Source organism: Aotus nancymaae, unplaced genomic scaffold (genome assembly GCF_030222135.1).
Source record: "Aotus nancymaae isolate 86718 unplaced genomic scaffold, 86718_ANA_hifiasm-v0.15.2.pri h1tg000108l, whole genome shotgun sequence".
Classification (NCBI taxonomy): domain Eukaryota; kingdom Metazoa; phylum Chordata; class Mammalia; order Primates; family Aotidae; genus Aotus; species Aotus nancymaae.
In genome coordinates this window covers 16,414,632-16,435,874 of record NW_026988523.1, presented here as the reverse complement: position 1 = coordinate 16,435,874, position 21,243 = coordinate 16,414,632, and the positions used below count along the sequence as shown (strand labels likewise).

At 40.2% G+C, this 21,243-nt stretch overlaps 1 long non-coding RNA gene across 1 annotated transcript; it reads right to left on the bottom strand.

The window, feature by feature from the left end:
- Nucleotides 1-2,141: 2,141 nt before the first annotated feature.
- LOC105711619 (uncharacterized) lies at nucleotides 2,142-20,808 on the bottom strand. The gene is made up of 3 exons (XR_001106052.2): nucleotides 20,728-20,808; nucleotides 14,232-14,452; nucleotides 2,142-2,230 (listed from the first exon to the last, which is right to left on the bottom strand). It is a non-coding gene; the product is annotated as an uncharacterized LOC105711619 (long non-coding RNA).
- Between the last annotated feature and the right edge of the window lie 435 nt (nucleotides 20,809-21,243).

Genomic DNA, 21,243 nt, shown 5'->3' with positions numbered 1-21,243 from the left:
TCTCCCTTAGATGGGCTACTAACTGAAATGATACTCAGGCACTAGTCAGCCTTGGTTTCCAAAGATGCTTTGCATGCCAGACTCTCGTCCATGTCACAGCCCAATTCTAAAAATTGGCATCATTACTTTATATTCTGGGGTTATGAGTGGTAATCTGAAGGGATGAAGTAAGGGAGGTGAATGTGCATGTTATGGCTTTATGGTGGTAGAAATGATTAGGAGAAAAACAAATGGAATTTTAACTTTAAATAACTATGCTATTCCTGGGGGAGGGAGAAGAGTCACATATTCACCTCCTGAGCAAATCCTGATCCTCTGATAAACAACAGCTGAATGAAAAATTGTAACCATTCATGACAAGCAACGCCTGGTGAGCTATGTATAATGCACAAGGGAAATCTAAGAACAAAAGGGATAACCTTTGTAGTTATAAAAGTTCATGTTTCTGAACATTGGAAAAAAGAAATCACAAAAGGTGCTGTCCAATCTCCTGTGCATATTTTCTATGTAAATGGATTTATTCTGATTTTGGTCTAATGACATTTTCTTTTTCTAAATCCTTTACTTTCACTCAGGGTACTCCAGAAGGGGTCAATAATTTGGTTTAATTATTTCTTCAGGGGAACGGGGAGAAGCTTAGATAAATAGAATTGGTTTGAGAGCAAACACACATATATTGACACCTTACCTCCTCTCCCACAAAGGCCTTAAATGACATGCTATAAGAGCGAAAATCAGAGACTTGTTATATTCTGCCTCTTAATAAGAATGTTTATTTCAGAGATAAAAAAGCACTTACTATTAGAGTTTCCCAGGGTCAGGGAACTTCATATAAAATAAAGGATTTAGTATTGATAAACAGCGTGCTTTCTCCTAGCAAGATAATGTTTGAGAATGTATGAGGCTTCCTTAGCCCTGGATATTCATTTGCTCCCCATCACAGATCTATAGAACACATATTACAGGACAGTAAATTAGATTTCTATTACCTATTTGTATGTAGGTAATAACAGTTGTAGCTCAACAAATGGATCAACAGCTGTTGAGTGTCCTCTGTGTGTCAGGTACAGGCGGAGGCAATATGGATGTGATAGCATAGATTCTGGAGGAAGCCAGATGTGTGCCTCATTCTAACTGTGGGGCCTTGGGCCATTTACATGACATCTCAGAGATTTTGTGTTTTCACATGAAACAATAGGTACAAAGTGTTTACCACCTTACCTGGCTAGGCATATAATTAGCACATGGCTAATTATAAACAATGGCTCAACTGTTATTATTGTTATTATTATGAGGCACTGAAGAGAAGTCACAGTCCCTGTCCTCAAAATTCCTAAAGCCCAATGGCAAAACCAAGACTCGGGCAAGTGCTGGGATAACTAAAAGTGTAAGTCATTGCATGATTGTTGGTGCAGACGATTTGAATGAGGCAGTGGCATATCTTGCCGCAAAATCTGAAAATTTTTATATGCAGAAGCAGATGGAAGAAAATCATACTTTCCTGTAATATTGCCTTTCTTTCATCTTTTAGAATTATTACAAATGTTGCCCCCTCTGGAAAGTTGGGGGAAAGGTGCACCTAATCTCCTCCCTTACCTCTGCAATGAGCAGAGGACACCTTTTTGTCCAGTTAATTCCAGCTTCCTACAATGCAATTTGAGCCCACTAGGTCACTACAACAGGTGAAATGTCCCCTGTTAGATGTACTAGGTGTTATAATAAAAATAAGTAAAATAGAGAGATGTAGGAAGCGAGTATGTTCATAAACCAAGATAGGATGGTCTGCCAATTCTAGTTGTCTAGAAAGCAAAAGCCGAGACAAGAAGTGCAAGAGATGTACTGGGGGCAATGACTTTGGAAGATAAAGGCGAGAGGCAGCAGGAGTGGGCAGAGAAATATGCTTTCAGACTGTGACGCAGGTCTAACAGGCTATGAAAGGAGAGGGAAAGGAAAGAGGACTGGAAAGGAAGAACTTCAGGCTGTAGTATAGCTCTGAGAAAATCTCAGCCAGCACTTTGGGGTATCTCAATTGACAGAAACCACCAGGCTCTGGAGTCTCCACCATGCTCAGTCATTGGCTAGGGCTTCCCAGGGAGCGAGGGCATGGATTCAATGCAGCAGGGATTCCAAACTTACCACATCTGGACGCTGTCAGTTAACTGAATCCTTTCCAGCAGATTCTGCTTGAAGGGAGATCTGAGGGTGCACCTCCATAGTTGCCACAGATGTTCTACAAAATCGGACAAAGAAGAAGAAAGAGCTCTTAGAAATTAGAAGACTGATTACTGAAATTAGACATTCAATGGAAGGATTGAAAACTAAAGCAGAGAAGTCTCTCAGAATACAGGACAATAAATCAAAGAGATAGAAATATGAAATATACAAAATAAAAAAGACATTAGAGGAGTAATCCATGAAAGTCAGTATCTATTAGTAAAATTTTCAGAAAAAAAAGACAAGAAAAATTTCTAGAACTGAAAACCAGGTGGAGTGTTTAGTGCAATGTATATAAAAGGGCCTACACTTAGCTACATCCTCATAAAATTACAAAACACTAAAAAGAAACTTTCAGAGAGATAAGACAGTTCACTTGAACAAGAATCAGACTGTCATCAGACTTCTGAAGAGTAACAGTGGATGCTAGTAAACAAAAGATGTCTCCACTAAAAATAAAAATATGTTAGTTGGGCATGGTGGTGCATGCCTATAGTGGCAGCCACTAGGGAGGCTGAGTTGGGAGGATCCCTCAAACCCGAGAGGTTGAGGCTGCAGTGAACCATGATCACGCCACTGCACTGAGCTTCATCGACAGGGTGAGACCCCATCTATTAAAACAAAACAAAACAAGACAAAAAAATGGAGTGCTTTAGGCTCCCCGGAGAAAATTATTTTCATACTGAAAATTCTATCTGGCCAATAATGTAAGATTGAAGCATGCAAGCACTCAGAAAATGTGTTGCAAGCAGCTTGTCTTAGGTACTAATGTCCAGTGTCATTGAAAGAAAAAAGAAAAAGGAAGACCTGAAATTCAAGAATCCATGAATTCAAACTGGTTACACAATGATGAGAATCTTCAGGATGACATCTGCACCAGATCTAGAGAACTTCAGTTTAGACTAAAGCCAGAAGCAGAGGAGACCAGCAAGGAAGTCTGAATGGAGTAACATGTATGATCAAAACTGGTCATCATTGAGGAGATAATAAAAACCTGGGCTGGGTGCAGTGGCTCACGCCTGTAATCCCAGCACATTGGAAGGCAGAGGCAGAAGGATTGCTTGAGGCCAGGAGTTTGAGATCAGCCTGGGCAACACAGGAAGACTGCACCTCAAGAAAAAAACAAAAAAGTCTGAAATGACCCTCTTCTCTCAAATAACAGAGGGGCAAAAAGGACTTCAGAAAAAATAAAAACCCTATCATAAAAATATGGTACAATGACAAGCAAACAAAAAATGTCGTATCTATTTAGGCAAGTGAAATAGTGGGGAAAAGGAAAATCTATTTGGTTTTAATGCTAGAAATCTTTTTTTTTTTTAAGTGACTCAAGAATCCTGACCTTGAAACAATAGAAAATCAAAAGTAATCCTTATACAATGCTTGGCCAAGCAGTAAACTACATTTACATCGTGATACTAATGTGAAGATTATTCATGTAGGGTCAGATTTAGAGTCAATCCATGGGTAAAGCAGGATAGTGAAATTTTCAGACATAATCTAATTGTTAATAAGTATCTGACAATGTAAAATAATGTAGAGCTGACAGAAGATGAAATATGAGAGAGGAGAGAAATGTGGAGGATGAATGAAGCCATTTTCCAACTTGGAAAGATACAGAGAAAGTTGATGGAAACAAATAATTGTAATCATATTATTTAATGTTATGAAACTAACGGAAAAGTTAAAAATAATATGAAATATTGAGAAGAGGATGAGAAGGAAGAGATTATTGTGAAATAAATTTTCATTTTTCATGAGTTAATTGATAATGACTATAAATGAAAAATCAGGATACAGAGTTATAATTATATTAACTACGTTTATTAAAATAACTAGCCAAAAAATTAAATATGGAAACAATCAGAAGAAATGACTGTATGTCAAGGACTGAATGGGAAAATATCAGTTTTCCTGAGTTCTTCCACATTATTTTATTTTCACCAAGTATGAGTATTGTTTTGATAAAAATTAAAAGTTAAAAACAACAGAAACTCTTTTAATCTTACGTTGCTTAAGGCAATAGTGGTTGCCATAGCAATTTTATACCATATCAACTGCCTAAGATGGTGCATGGCACATAGACTCTCAATAAACATTTGCCTATCCCTTGATATCAGACTATTTTATACTATATCCTAGAGAAGTTAATTTTAAACTTTTAGATTCTCTGTCCCTTTAGTGAGGTCAGAACGTCGTGTGAATCATTTATTTGATCATTCTCTTCTCACACCCCTCCTTTCTTTCTCTCTCTCTCACACACACATACACACACATACACTATGTCATATGCCAGAATAGATAAGAAAATTGGTCCATTTCTTAAGGAAACGCAAAAGTGGTGGTCATCATTTTAAATTGTCATTATTTCATGCTCAAAATAAAAATGTGTGGACACTGGCATATTGTGAGCATTAAATCTGCAGTGACATAAGAATGAGGAGAGTATTCCAAAGCTACTGATCTGAACATTGTCCAGTTTCTCGAGCTTGTTCCTTTTCCTAGCCTTCTCTTCAGGGTTTATGGGGTTCCAGAAAAAAATATTGTTTTTATCTCACTTTTGGGTAAATAATCAATTTGGTTAGGAAAATGACTGCCTTTGTTAACATTACCATCATGGCACACAAGGACAGTTTTTCTCTTATTCAGAAGCAGCTTACTTTGCTCCTGGCCTCTTTCTACAGCATAAATGGTTGCATCCAGGAGAATCTAGATGATAAGCTTCCCTTTGGGGCATTCATGTCACTTGAAGCAATAACTAGCCCAATGCCAGACATCCTTTCTGTAAGCCTTGACTTAGACAAGTTTTCAGAAGCCAGAGCAAAAATCCTTTGCCACATCCTGTACCAAGATTAGAGTAATGACCCTTTTCTTTTATTCTGCTGTCAAGGGATCGGTAAATGTTTACTGGGTGTCCATGTGCCATGAACCATGTTAGGCAACTTGCATCTTATTTCTACAAGAATCCTAAGAGGCAAGGACTACTACAGCCATTTTTCAAGCATGAAAACTAAGATTTGTAGAATTCATATAGGCAGTAAGCAATGAAACTAGGATTTAAAGCCTGTCTGCTGGTTACAAATCCTGTCCTGAGAAAGGCCCTCCAGTCTACGGTTAAGTCTTATGATTTGGGTTTAATCACCATTCTTCTGCTCTGAATTACTCAATATAAAAGATCTTTATCTCAGCATACACTTTATCAAATGTACTATTCTGCTCTGCTTATACCATCTTGTTTTATCCCTATAGGCTCATACTTAAAATTTTTTTCTTTTTAATAGAACGGACTAAAATTAACCTCACAGGTTTAGCGTCTCTACTGTTTGCACACTGGCACTAATCTCCTCTGTCTTTTTCTAGCATTTTCCTATCATTATAGCATTACAAAACCTCAGCCAGAGTCTGCTTTCACCCACAGGGAAAGCAATTCTTGGGAAGGGAAGAACTAATTCCAAACAATCATAGCTGCTAAGTAATTTAAAGCTATTTTGATGCCACATGGATTATCTTAAATTTGTCTATATCGGATAAAATTCTCAGCACACTTTTTATAAATAAGATGAAATTTTACATCACATCCAAAATATCGAAGTTTTAATTTTTTAAATAATTAGGCAAGAAACAAAATGGCAAATTATAAACACAACATGTTGTTTTTATAGCACTTTCATACTCACTTATAATATATGAATATTTTAAGGGTAGAATCTTATTTGCAATTTTAAATAATATATATTCCAACATATAGTGTAGTAACAGTAATATATAATGCCCAGTGAATAGATGCAGTAACCGAGGCATTCTATTAAGGGATTAAAGATTCAGTGGCAGCAGAAAATGTGTAGTTGGGTGGATTTCATGTGAGTGAATATGACTAGGCTGAAGTCTGCTATTTAATAAGGAGAAAACAGCAAGCAACATATGTTGTAGGCATACCTCGTAGATACTGCAGTTTTGGTTCCAGATCATCACAATAAAGTGAATATTGCAAGCCACACTTTTTTTTTTTTTTTTTGGTTTCCAGTGCATATAAAAGTTTGGCTGGGCATGGTAGCTCGTGTCTGTAACCCCAGCACTTTGGGAGGCAGAGGTGGGTGGATCACCTGAGGTCTCGAGTTCGAGACCAGCTTGGCCAATGTGGTGAAACCCTATCTCTACTAAAAATATAAAAATTTACTGCGTTTGGTGGCACATGCCTATAATATCCACTACTTGGGAGGCTGAGGCAGTAGAATCACTTGAACCCAGAAGGCGGAGGTTGCAGTGAGCTGAGATGGTGCCACTGCACTCCAGCCTGAGTGACAGAGCGAGATTCCATCTCAAAAAAAAAAAAAAAAAAAAGCTATGTTTATACTATACTATAGCCTTCACTAAAAAGACAAGAGTCTATAAAGTAGGGGCTTGTCTTTCTTAAGCTACTCAACATCCAAACCCTCTTCCAATTTGAGATCTCTATTGTGTATCCCTTAGCAAGAGGCAGGATCCTGACACTCACTCTAATAATAAAGAGATCAAACACTCTTTCTCCCTACCTCTGAAAGCTGTGACTCAGTCAATCAGACTGAGTCTCATCAATGTGACTCTTCCTGCTGTCATTGGATTTTTCACTCCAGCATTTTTGTGTTTAATCACTACTTTTGCAGCTTTATATCACAACCTTAACTATTTCAGATATTAAGGTTGTGATATAAAGCTGCAAAAGTAGTGATTAAACACAAAAATGCTGGAGTGAAAAATCCAATGACAGCAGGAAATGTTCAGTTATGGCACTTCCAGACATATTTGAAACAAGTATCCATCTGCAGTAGCATCTTAACTGGACCATTTCTGGGGCATGAGCTTGGTTGTATTCCCAGCTACGTAGAAACCTTTATTGGTTTTGCCTGTTTTATATTCCTACCTCTGAAGCTTTCTAATAATCCTGTAAACTATTCTATGTCCTTCTATAAACTCCTTCTTGGTTAAGTTTGTTTGGCAGACCGGTAGTTGTTATTCAAAATCTTTTTGGTCCTTCTTCTGAAATATGTGGCCACACAGATACGAACCACATTTCCTGGTCTCTTTGCAGCCATATATGAATAACTATGTGAAAAAGTTTAAGATATGAGCAAAAGTAAGACATGCAACTCCTCATTTAATTTTAACTTAAAAAGAAGTTGTGGGACTGGGTGTAGCGGTTCACACCTGTAATCCCAACACTTTGGGAGGCCTAGGTGGGCAGATTGTTTGAACCTAGGAGGTCGAGGCCAGACTGGGCAACATGATGAAACTCTGTCTCTATAAAAAATACAAAAATCAGCCAGGCATGATAGCACATGCCTGTAGTTCCAGCTACGTGGGAGGCTGAGGTGGGAGGATCACTTGTACCCACGAAGTAGAGGCTGCAGTGAGTTATAATATAATCCCACCACTGTACTCCAGCCTGGGTAACAGAGCCAGACCCTATCTCAAAAAAAAAAAAAAAAAAAAAAAAAAATTTGGCATTTCCGTCTTTACTAAAGTTTGAAATGCCCATATGGCCCCCACTATACAGGCAAGGTTATTGCCTTAGGAGATGACAGCATAAACAAAATGAAATGTACATGCCAAAGCTTTTTTTGAATCATGTGTAAGACAAAACACAAAGATTTAAAGGACTGGGAATGCTGGGGTAGATTCAGACTGGGAACCTATACACCTACCCTTTAGTGATATTCCCCAAGAGGGTCCAGGTATCACCAAACCCACCCAATACGTTGGTGAGGGTTGCACTGCTGACATCTTTGAACAGCACTCTAGTGGCTGCACTCTACAACCTAGGGGTAGCCAGTGGTGGGGTGAGGAATGCCAAAATTGTCTTGGGTTCCATAATAACAGGATCCTGGGATAGCATAAAATCAAATAACAGCATTTAACCAGCAGAGACAAAGTGAATGTGGCTACCATATAGGCAGCAGGTCTAGGGGGAATAATTGAAGATTTTGAACCATAGTGGTTAATTGATCACAAGGTCCCTAAACTGAAATTCGTGGACAGCAACTAAATCTCAGTTTGATCTGTTTGAGTAAAACCTTCCAGTTCTATTGAAAAAAGCCGTTACTTGAACAAAGATGACTCTCCCATTTCCCAGATATGAATCAATTCACCAATCCCAGAGCACTCTGAATGACAGGCAATCTAGAAACCTTTATTGAAGTGCCTCTGTGACTATCTCCAAGCAGTCCCCGAAGACGTTCATGAATGTATACCAGGGCAACCGAACAATACTTCTTGGGGAGGAGGGATTTTTGGAACCTGGCTCTGAACATTTATTCCTAAGGACCCAGAATGCCACTGCCTCCACTGGTCAGAGTGAGGCTCATGGGGGATAAAGTAAAAAGTGAGCCTCAGACAGATGCATCTCAGTAGTAACTGCAGATACTCATCATGGTTGTTTACCTAGTTCCTGAGTGTAGAGTTATAATATATTTTATGACATGGACCTGGAGAGAGTGATGCAAAAGTTCAGGGACTGTGAGAAGTCACACACTCTGGCAACAGCAGAGTTGAGTCCAGCGGCTGTGCGCCAAACGCCTGGCAGGCATGGATCTCATGGCGATGGAGTCTCTTCCTGTAGCTGCTCTTGCCTGTGCACCCTGTTTCTCAGTCTCCTTTACTTGCTGCTTTCTTTCCAAGACTGCTTCTCTGCCTTTCCCTTCTATTCTGTATACTACTCAGGATTCTTCTCATCAAAACCCTTTCTGTTTTGCTTAGCCAGATTTAGCTTCTGAGTTTTGAAACCACAAACCCTGATTAGTACAGACTGCATATAAAATAAAACAAAGTGTATAAGAGAAATTGAGAAGTGGAAAGAGAAGTTTCTGATGACATGTTTTTATCTCTCGGTTCATGTTTTACCCAAAGCATTTCTGTTAATAAGTCAATAAGTACTAAATACTTGACGTACCCAGAATTAGGATTCTTTCATATGATACAGAAATAAATATGAATTATGCATCCTCCTCTTTCTAGTTTCTTTAAAGAGTTAGCAGATGAGGAATTATTAATGGCTAGCCTAATTCCTCTAATAAGAGTGTGGGTCAGAGATATATCACTAAAAATGGGTGGAGTTAAAAGACTGAACCTGAATGTTTTTGACAATCTAACTGGAGAAAATAAAACTCAGAACAAACAAGACATTACTCTATGGTCACAAAAGAAAAACAAAAGAGAGGAAAGAAAGAAGGCAACACCCATCCTTCCTTTGGAGTCAGGCAGGATTCACTGTCTCTGTGGCAAAAGTATTAAAGAGCTTGCCCCTGTATTATATATATTCCCAAGAATTCAGAGAAAGAAGAAAAAAGATCAGCAAAGAGAAGGGAAAATATGCCACTCTGAAAGCTATACACACAGGTGCATGCATACACACACACCACATTCTCCTCCCCGCCCCCACCCCACCCCCCACACACGCCAGTGGAGATGCTCCGCTTTTCATTTCTCTAATATTCCTAGATGATCGACCCATGTGTGAACTGTTCAGTGATTTGCCACTATTTTGTATGCTCTACAACATCTTGGCTTTTCTTGAACAGATATTCTCCCTTTATTTGGCATTCACTGCTCTTTGATTAAGCACTAAAGGGTAGCCTTACCCTATCCTTAGGAATAGGCTCATGGGAAGATATTCTTTTCTACTCTCAGCCTGATATGGCCCTTTCTTTTCTCATTCAGAAAATTGACCTTTCTCTGTCAGGAATTGATTCTCAACAGCACTAAAGAGCTTTAATGCTAGACTGAACGGCACTAAATATCTAGGAATATTAGAGGAAATGAAGAGGTGCATCTGTACTGCTAAGTGTGTGTGTGTGTGTGTGTGTGTGTGTGAGTGATATGTGATGTGTATGTATGCATGCATGTGTGTGTGATGTGATGTGTATGTATGTGTGCATGTGTGTGATGTGGTATGTATGTATGCGTGCATGTGTGTGTGATGTGGTATGTACACGTGCATGTGTGTGATGTGGTATGTATGCATGCATGTGTGTGTGTGTGTGTGTGTGTGTGTGATCTTCATGGAATAATAACCCACTTCTGAAATCCTAGTCAAGTTAACACGGACTTAGAGCTGATTCCATTACATAAGGATAACTAGAATCTATGTTGCCCAGAAGTAGCCTATGGATTTTTCTTTCTTCATTACAATAGTCTGTTAAACTAGTATCAAGATTTTATGAAACGTGGTTTTTGTGGAGTACTTATTCAATGTCCAGCATTGGAGGAGAAAGCAAGACTTAAAAAGGAACAGGTAGGGTGTGGTGGCTCATGCCTGTAATCCCAGCACTTTGGGAGGCCAAGGCAGGAGTATTGTCTGAGGTCAGGAATTCATGACCAGCCTAGCCAACACGGTGAAACCCTGTTTCTACTAAAAATACAAAAATTAGCCCGGCCTGGTGGCAGGTGCCTGTAATCCCAGCTACTTGGAAGGCTGAGGCAGGAGAATTGCTTGAACCTGGAAGGCGGAGGTTGCAGTGAGCTGAGACCATGCCACTAAACTCCAGCCTGGGTGACAGAGTCAGACTCCACCTCAACAAAAGAAAAGAGTGTTATGGGAGATTCAGTAAAGCACACAATATGTCTTAGCCCAGATTTCAATACCTGCAAGAATCTAACTTGAAGAAGGTGTGCTCTGTTACAAGCCTTGAAAAATAGGCAAGTTAATGGTGTAGAAAAGTAGTCTGAATTTTAAATAGAGCATTTAGAAAGGTCCAGAGGCCAGAGAGAGCTGTGGCCCTGTGGAAGGCAGTTCAACACAATTGTGGCATGAGAGAGGAATGGTGAAAGATGGGGCAGGAGAAACTGGCAGAACCCTTATATCTTGAAGGGCCTTGCAGGCCATTCCAAGGTATATCGATATTACCCTTACAGGCCTTTGAAGGTTTGGGAGTAACACAGCCAAGTTTTACCTAAAGAAAGGTCACGTAGCTTGCACCGTGGATAATGGATGAACTGGTGGGGGTTAAACAGAGGGCAGAGCAATCCATCAGGAGATGGGAGATGACAGTGGCTTGAACTAAGGAAGTGACAGAGCAGATAGGAAAAAGTGAAAGGATTAAGTAGGAACTGACAAAAATTGATTACTAACTTGACATGGATGATGGGGGAGAGGTCCAGGTTTCTGTTTTGGGCAAATCCTTGCATGGTGGTGGGAAGGTAGGAGATAGAGCTGGTTGAGAAAAGAAATGAGAAAGTGGAGAGTTCGGTATGAGATACAAATTAGAGGAATCTCTGGACCATTCACATGAAAACGCCAGGAGGTCACTAGGTCTTGAGCTGGAGAGACACCATCAGGGAGAGAATGCAGCATCGGGAGTCATAGGCACACATTTGGTAACTGAAGCTACAGGAATGGACCAGACACTTAAGGTGAGGTTTTCCAATGGAAAGCAAGCCAAATTTAGATGCCAGGCAAACACTACTTTTAAGAAAAATGTGGTGAGAAATATGTAAGCGAAAGAGAAGACAGCAAGGTAAGAAGAAAATTACCATGGAGTGCCAGCCTGGCTAACAAGAACGAAACTCTATCTCCAAAATAAAATAAAAAAAGACTTAAAAAGAAACAAAGAATCGCATTTATTTTCCTCCTCTTGTCCTTAGACAAAGGATATTTCAATTTCTCTATTTTCGAGTGTCTTCCTATGTTGGGGGAAGGAAACAAACAGCTGATTCCATAGCTGATGACTGAGCCCTTTTCAAGGGCAGTTGCCAGAGGACCCTGACTTGGGAAGCAGCTGTTCCTCATTCTCTGGGAAATTTACCAGCACCGATGGGAGGTGGGGGATGGAGAACCTTCCAACCCCAGGGACTTAAATCACTCACATTTCTCCTTAGTAAATCAATGAGTAGTTTAGAATCGATTCTTAGTCTAGATATTTTCTCCTCTTTTCAAGTCTTCACATGGCCTGGGGGAGGAGAAAGACCTCCACAAAACCAAATACACAAACCACAGAAATGTGCGGCTTTCGCTTTTGAATCAGATATTCCAAAAAAGACTTTATCTCTTACCAAACTGTTTCTCAAAGCCACCCAAGTGATATCAATTATAAACTTTTGAAATTGTCCTAGGTAAGATTTTCCTGCACTCAGGATTGGATTGACTCCCTAGAGCTAGAGCACATTCGATGCTCAGGATGCCCGGAACTGGGTTTCTTTCTAAATGCTGAGCTAGGGTTGGGAATCCCAGGGTGAGCAAGACAACTAGGACTTCTCCCTGTTTCTACCTGCTCCTGAACAGACACTAATCTTGGATATTTATCTGAAATACCTCCAGATAACACAATACTTACAGCCCCTGCTCCAAAATGGTTGGAATTCCCCAAAACACCAGGAGGCCGGCTGTGCCCAGAGCCTTATTTCACGGACCCTTCTATGTGTGCTCCAGGCTCAGTCACAGAGCCTGAGTGGTAGGCTTCTCAAAACAGGTGGGGCTGCTGGTCAACCTCCCACAGCCTGGGCAGTCCATTAGCAGAGTGGTTAAATAGAGAAAGCCTGGGTTTCGTGTTCAACCATATTCTTCTCCTGAGACTCCTTATCCCATCAGAGAATCCCAGATGTTCAGAGGCACCTGCTTTTCTGACCATTGAGGCTCCCTCTCCATCCACCCTATACTTCAAATTAACCCTTCTTCCACACACCACCCTAATTTCTCTTTAAAATACGCCTGCCTTGATCAGCAATTTTGAGCCAAATATTGACCAACTTAATGCATTATCCTTTTGTCAGAGAATTTTCATTTTAATGAAGGGAATATTTTACAGATTAGAATAAAAAGACTAAGATTAAATCTAGGTTGTTCCAAATACCAATAGTACTGGGGCCAACAGGGAAATGGCAATAAGATAGACCAATTCTGAATATGTGAAAGGCCTTTCTAGGAATCTGAGATGTTCAAAAAATGGGAAGCAGTGCTTTGAAAAGTGATAAGACACCCATCACTCTATGGTGGGTATTTTTGTTTTGGTGAACTTTCTACTGGTTGAATTCTGCAATTATGATTCACAGTATCAGAAGCACATGCCAAGCAAACTACTAGGATGCCTTTCAGAGGTCCTTAAAAATGGTACAGGTATTCACTTGATCTGAAGAAGAGGGAATGACATGGAGATTTCTAAAATTTATTCTTTTATTGGAAAAGTCTTAGTATCAGGGACTGCCTGGTACTAGATAATACAATAATTAATAACTGAAACACATCCCTGCCCTCAAAGGGCTTACAGTCCAACGAGGGACAGAGACAGCAATAGGCAACTGCAATATAATTAAAGTAGAAGGTTTTTAGGATGTTGGTGGAACCTAGGCTGGAAACCTACCACAGCTGCAGCCACAGCCACAGACTCAGTGGTGGGGGAGTGAGTCAGGAAGCTTTTCTTTAGGAGGCAATGTCTAAGGTCAGTCTGAGACACTAGCAGGAGGAGTTATTCTGGGGAAAAGAATAGACCCTAAACAAGAGACAGGTTATATATGTTTACTAACAGTTACTAAATTTGTGACCAGAAGGGTTTTTTCCTCATGTCTGGTGGAAAAGAAGAGAGATCTTCTATATTAAGGGATGAGAGGCAATTTATGTTAAATAAGAGAAGTTTATTTGTCTTCTAGAGACTACTTGAAAAATACCAAAGGCCTCAGCTTAATTCCACCACATCTTCCAGGTAGAACACTCACGTGTGTGGATCTACCGGGACCTTCCCAGATGTAGCAAGGAATATGTTCCACTGAGTAGGGAGGACAGAGGATAGAAAAGAAAGAGAAAGAGAGAAGGAAGCTACGGGATAAAGGGTCTCCCAGGCTTCAGCAGAAGCTGAATCCACATGACCAAATAGCCACCCAAAGGGGAAAACCTGAAGGAAAAGTGTGGGTGTATTCAGGACCAGCCATTAGGAGGGCTTTTTTATTTCTGGTGATTTATTGTCCTTACATGGCCACAGGGGGCACAACAGTGTTCTCCTTATCTATTGCTGTGCCATCAATCACCCCAAAACCTAGTGGCTCAGGACAACAATTACCGTTATGGTCTCTCATGTGTTGGGGATGGACTGTGCTCAGCCAGGCAGCTCTTGCCCAAAGTCTCTTACATAGCTGCTGTCAGATGATGGCTGGGTGAGAGTCGTCTTCATTCGTCTGGCAGTTGATGCTGGCTGTCAGCTGAGGCCTTAGCATGGTCTGTCGGTTGGAACACTTACTTGTGGCCTCTTAATGTGATCTGGGTTTCCTCACAGCATGGCGTCTGCATAACAGAAATGAACTTTATGAGGTCCAGGTGGAAAGTGTATCACTTTTTATGATCTACTTTGGCAGTTAGCATCATTTTCACCATAGTCACAGGCCCTCCAGATTCAAGAGGGGTGAGAAAATGAACACCTGTGTGTGTGTGTTTACTTGTGTACACTTAAGTTGTACAACGTGATACTTTATACGCATATCCATAGTAAAATGATTACTGCAGCCAGCAAGTTAGCATATCCATTATCTCTCGTAGTCACTCTGAATCTGTACACTGCTTTGGGTAGAATGCACATTTTAACAATATTAATTCTTCCAATCCATGAACACGGATTTTCCCATTTATTTGCATCATCTTCAATTCTTTTATCAATGTTTTATAGTTTTCAGTGTACAGATCTTTCACTTCTTTGGTTAAATTTATTTGTAAGTATTTTATTCTTTTTGATTTTACTGTGAGATTGTCTCCTTGATCACTTTTTCAGATAGGTTGTTATTAGTGTAAATAAATGAAACTGATTTTTGTATGTTGATGTTGTATCCTGCAACTTGACTGGACTCATTGATTAATTTTAAAAGTTTTTTTTTTTTTTTTTTTTACTTTAAGTTTTGGGATACATGTGCAGAACATGCAGGTTTGTTACATAGGTATACATGTGTCATGGTGTCTTGCTGCACCTGTCAACCCATCATCTAGGTTTTTAGCCCTGTATGCATTAGGTGTTTGTCCTAATGCTCTCCCTCCCCTTGCCCCATGCCTCCCCGACAGGGCCTGGTGTGTGATGTTCCCCTCCCTGTGTCCATGTGTTCTCATTGTTCAACTCCCACTTATGAGTGAGAACATGCAGTGTTTGGTTTTCTGTTCCTGTGTTAGTTTGCTGAGCATGATGGTTTCCAGCTTCATCCATGTCCCTGCAAAGGACATGAACTCATTCTTTTTTATGGCTGCATGGTTTTTTATAATGGGAGAAAAAGATGGACTATACATTTTTATGGAAGCAATTTCAATATCTTGTAGGAAGTACATGCAGGATGAAATGTATTGTGCCAATGTCTTTGGAAAATATAATCTACCACACAGAGGGATTATATTTGGATGGAAATTACATTACAAATTGCAGCAGAATTGCAGCACAAACCATGGTATTAACTGCTACCTGCCCGTCAGTAGGGCAGGTGTGCCTGGGATAGTATGTTTTTTTTTTTTTTTGGACTCTGACCCTATTCTTTTATCAACTAGGGGCTTCCCATCTTCTGTCTTCCTGTTGCTGCTTTTCAATTCTACCTTAGTCTATGGTAGAGTCACTTCTGGAAACCAGACTGATAAGAGGTAATATGGAGTAGTTTGAGGAGCACCGTATTTTTAGATAGAAAGACCTGGGTTTGTTTCCTGGGAGGACCATTTTCCAGCTCTGTGGCTTTGGGCAATCTACTAAACTCTTGAGCTTCAGTTTCTCTCTTTGAGAAGTTGGGGAAATAATAGTACCTTCCTGATAGGGCCGTTGTGCATAGTAAATAAGACATAATGCAAGGAGAACAGCTGGAACACTGCAAGCATCTTATAAATATTCCTTTTATTAGCTGACACATTAGCTGATGGATACTCTTAATGTGCTTTGAAATGTTTACATTTCAGTCTCTTACAGCAATGGTCTCCAAATTTTTAAATCATGCACTTTGGTCAGAAAAATGTTTCATCCATGCACCTTCAATATGTGGATATTTTTACATATGTGATTTTTATGCATATGGTATAGTACTGTCTAATTCACATAACATACTCCCAAGTACCTATTAAATAGGATTAGTTAAAATACATAGAAATTCTCATATTGTATCCCATGCCATGGTAAATCTGGTATTCCCCTCCACTTTTATGAGCATGTCTTAAAAGCAGATCAGTTTTAGAGGAGTATCTATAACCATATTCCTGTGTCTGTAAGTAACTGGAGACAGATATAAAGAGAGAGAATAAAAGAGAGAGATAGCCAGAGAGAGGAAAGGGAGAGAGAGGAAGAGAAGGAATAGGGAGAGAAAGAGGAGAAGGAGAAAACTTTTGGTTTTCACTTTATATGGTTCTGTACTGCTTAGATGTTTTAGAATAATAAGCATGTATTACTCTTAACATTTTTTAAAAAACTACAACGCAGGAGTTTAGTTTGACCTCAGTCACTGCATGTCTAAATACACTATTTCTTTCCCACTGAAATTGTTCCAAATGTATATGCCATGTGGAAGTCTTGGGAAGGGTAATTCTTCCCTGAACTTCACCTGGACTAAGAGAGCAAGTGCTCTCTGTAACATCCTACCCTTCCAGACACTTTGGAGCTAGGAATTTATAGACCTCTGTGGTTTGAGGAAGGAAAAAGAATTTCTTCCGCACACAATTTTCCCTGGAAGACTCTCTTGTTTACTGAAATGCTCTTTCCTCTACAGCTGTGTCTGTCTCTCCCTGGAAAATTCTCCACCGTGAAGGAAACTCCTTTCCCTGAGTGCGTACTTGGCCAAGCTGGTGGGTTTTGTTTGGTTGGTTTGTTATTTTTTTTTTATGCACATAGAACATGAGTGACAGAAACATGCATATCAGCTCCCTTGCTTTTGGACCTATACCTGCAATGTAGTTATTGGAAAATATGGTATGATGTGTCTGAGTAACGTTACTGGCAAGATGAAGAAGTGTTCATATAACCTACATGCACTGCCAGACTAGCATTTTATCCTAAATGTGATGACGACCACTATGTTTATTTATAAAGTCCTGGTCAAATAATGGAAAAATGATGGTTTCTTCATGGCTACACCCTTTGAGTCAGTGCTATCACCACTGTGATGGAATACAATTACTTTTAGTTCATGGTAGTGAAGGAATAAATCCATGTGATTTCTCCCTTGTTAAAAGGATAACTTACATCCTGTATTTCTGTGTACATGTGGTACCTCTTTGTTTTTATTAGTTGTTGATGTACACATTCTATAGTGTAACTTAATATTAATAGGTAGGACTTGCTTTAGGCTTTGCAGCTCAAAAATACTTCCCCATAACTTCTACTTGTAGATTAATTTCGGTTAGGCTGGCTATTTTAAAATACAAATGCCATGCTGGGTGGTAGGTCCCATTTACCTTTTAGTAGAAATTATTTAGTTAAAGAATATGCAGGCTATAGTCTATCAGCTCCCTAGATCTATTTTTCACCCTTCTCCACCTGCTTCATGCCCTAGGATGCTGACTTTCTTTGGCTACATCAGCTCTGCTCCTTTGCCTTCTGCCTTGTACAGGTTTGGCCAATTGGCAGCACTGGAAGGAGGTTAAAGGGTAGGAGGAGAGAGATTCGGGTATCTATTCCCCTGGTCACTTCCCTGCTGGGCTATGGCTTGGCACTGGCTGTGTTCCTCCACCTAAGGCCACAGCCATCACCTGGCCCTGTTAACTGCTTCCCCAATCCCTGATCCTTCCTGCTGTCAATGTCCTTCAGGTGCTTTATTATCCCTTGTTGATTTCCTTTCCCCTGCCCACATCTTTGCAATTGTCTCTTCGCCAAATGTTCTCCAATCATCCCTTTTGAGTGTGTCATTTGTTTCCTGATAGAACCCAGACTAATAGAATAATATCTTTACAAATGGCCTCAGGAAACAGAACCCTAAAATGGTATTGGGATCATATTATGTGGTAGGCAGAATAATGGCCTTCTGAAGATGCCTGTGTCCTAATCCCTGGAGCCTGTCGATAGATTATGTCACATGGCAAAGGGGAAGAAAGTTTGCAGATAGCATTAAGGTTTCTAATCAGCTGACCTAAAGATAGAGATTATCTTAGTTAACCAGGTTTGGATTACCCAATGCAATCAAAAGAGTCCTTAAAAGCGGAAGAGGGAGGCAGGAGAGTCAGTGCCAGAGAGACATGATGTAGGAAAGACTGAACGGCCATTAGTGGCTTTGAAGATGGAAGGCCATGAGCCACAGAATGCAGGAGCCTCTAAAGACGGGAAAGTCAACAAAGCAGATTATCCCCTACGGTCTCTAGAAAGAATGTAGTCTTTTTGACACCTCGATTTTAGCACGGGGGACCTGTATCCAGACTTTTGACCTGTACAGCTGAAGGAAAATAAATGTGAGTTGTTTTAATCCAGTAAATTTGTAGTAATTTGTTACAGCAGCAATAGAAAATTGATACGAGTTGCTAACATATTTGATGAGAACATGGAGGCTTCTTGACATAAGAAAATGGGATATGGATAATCCATGGTATGTTATTCAAGTCATTCCTAGTAACAGAGATTAGGATGCAATGTAAGAAGAGGGCAAGCTGTGGAAAGATCAATTAGCGAGGGTCCTTAGTTGCTAGGGTGACAATGGTAATTATCAAGATTGTGGTGTTTCTGTGAGTCCTAGATAATGTACACAGATGAAAGGAAAATCTAACAGTTTTGTAGGTCCATTCAGGGCACAAGAATAATATTAGAAAACTGGCTGGGTGCGGTGGTTTGCACTTGTAATGCCAGCACTCTGGGAGGCCGAGGTGGGCGGATTGCCTGAAGTCAGGAGTTGAAGTCCAGTCTAGCCAACATGATAAAACTCTGTCTCTACTAAAATACAAAAAAATTAGCCAGGCCTGGTAGCACGCACCTGTAATCCCAGTTACTTGGGAGGCTGAGGCAGGGGAATTGCTTGAACCAGGAGATAGAGGTTGCAGTGAGCTGAGATCGCGCCATTGCAGTCCAGCTTGGGTGACAGAGTGAGACTCTGTCTCAAAAAAAAAAAAAGCAAAAAAGAAAAGAAAAAAAAACCTTAATGGCATCTTTAAAAGAGCTGCTTACCAACGATCTTGAAACAAATCTGAGTGAGGACCAGTCCAGCATCTGAGAACTGCATCAATGTTTGTTTTGTTATGAAGCAAAGAGTAGAAACTTGAGACATAGGATGGGAATATTTAGGGGAACACAGGCAAGACTAAGAACTTTGAACTCCCAAATTGTCTCAAAACTTTCCTGCAAATAAAGAACCCCATCCAGCAGAGGAGCTGGAGAGCATGGGCTGGAGATGACCTGTGTTGGGGACACACGTTTTTCACTCAGATAAGAGGATGCTGTGGGGAAGTGTGTCTCCAGGTTGAATATCTACCTTTCTGCAGCCTGCTTTTGTCCTTAGACATTGACCTGTATGGACTGCATCAGCCAGACTTCTTTGTCTTTAGCTTATGGTTAGGTTTGGCCAATTCAAGGCACTGGCAGGAAAATAGAGGGTGAACTGAGAGGGCACAAACAGGGTATTTATCCACCTGGCTCCCACCTTGCTGAATCACTGTTGACTGTGTCTGCCACAGCCACTCATTTAGAAACACAGCTACAGATGCCAGCCTTGTTGGGCAGCCCTTTCCACAGCTTGCTGCTCTCTGTAGTCGTGGGGTCCTTCACCCATCCCTTGTTCATCTCCTTCACCCTGCCCTCGCTTTTCTAATGAGCCTTGCATTAAACTCTCCTCAAACACCTCTTTTTTTTTTTTTTGCCAGAACCCTGACTGATATCATCATCATCATCATCATCACAGCGGACATTTATTCAGCACTTATGTGCCAGACACATGCCCAAACACCAACCATAAATTAGCTTATTTTATCCTCACCATAACTCTGTGAGATAGATGACTATTTTTACTCCATTTTACAGATCAAAAAAATTAAAATTGGCATGCAGCTTACCCAAACTCATCCAGCCAATTAGTGCCGAACTGAACCCAGTCTATAGAGTTAGAGGAAGCATAGTAGCATCAGGATCATAAATAGGTTTTGAAGTCTGGAGAGACTCAGGTACAAATATCAGATGTTGACATGAGCCAAGACATTTAATTCCTCTAAGCTTAGGTTTCTTGATTTCTAAGATGGGAGCTACATTCCCTCTGTCAATTAAAAGTTCTTTGTTTGTAACAGAGGCAATACTGCCCAATCAAAATTACAGGAATCCAGAGAGTTCCAAAGGATCCAGGTAGCAGGCACTAACGAAAACATTCTTTGAGCTCTCTCTGTTGTCAAATCCACAATTTTCCATTCATTTCCATTCATTAGAAATTCTAATTCACGATTAGGATTTCCTGGAGAGTGTGCCTAATTGACCTTGGTCACTCGGGTTATTTGTCCACACATTTTATCAGGTAGGATAGGGCATCAAGTCTGCATTCAGTATGGTGGGTGAGTCTCCCTAGGAGAACTAGTGTTATTATAGATGGAAAAGAGGTAAGCAGGGCTGTGAATGCAACAAGTAAATAAATATACAGTATAAAACTTACTTTCATGCTTCCTGCAAAAAGATAATCCAGGCAAAGTGCTTGGCACAGGGTTCAGATTTTCTCTTCCTTCCTGCCAGACTGTTAAGAGAATAAGATTTTGGTTGTAAGGGGAGGAACAGTGATAGAAAGCATTTATGCTCCACTGGCTGTACTTCTGATAGTTTCTCACAGGAACTATTAGGTGTCTATTCTCCTGTTACAACCAGTTAAAGCCTCCAGTCTTTACCCCGTAATGACATGCTTATATGGACTTCTCCCTATCGTCCGTAAGCTTCTTCCAAGGCATGGCAGTGTACTACCTCTCCCTCATCTGGTCCATTTCTTTTTTCTTCAAGATTCTTTTCCTCCCCAACATTTTATTTTGAAAATTTTCAAACAGGAAAATTTTAAGAATTAGACCGTGAACACCCATAAACATACCATCTAGATTTTACTATTAATATTTTAGTTTATTTGCTTCTTTGCATTTCCATCTGTCCATCTAGCCAGCTACGTATGCATTAAGCCCCTGTTTGA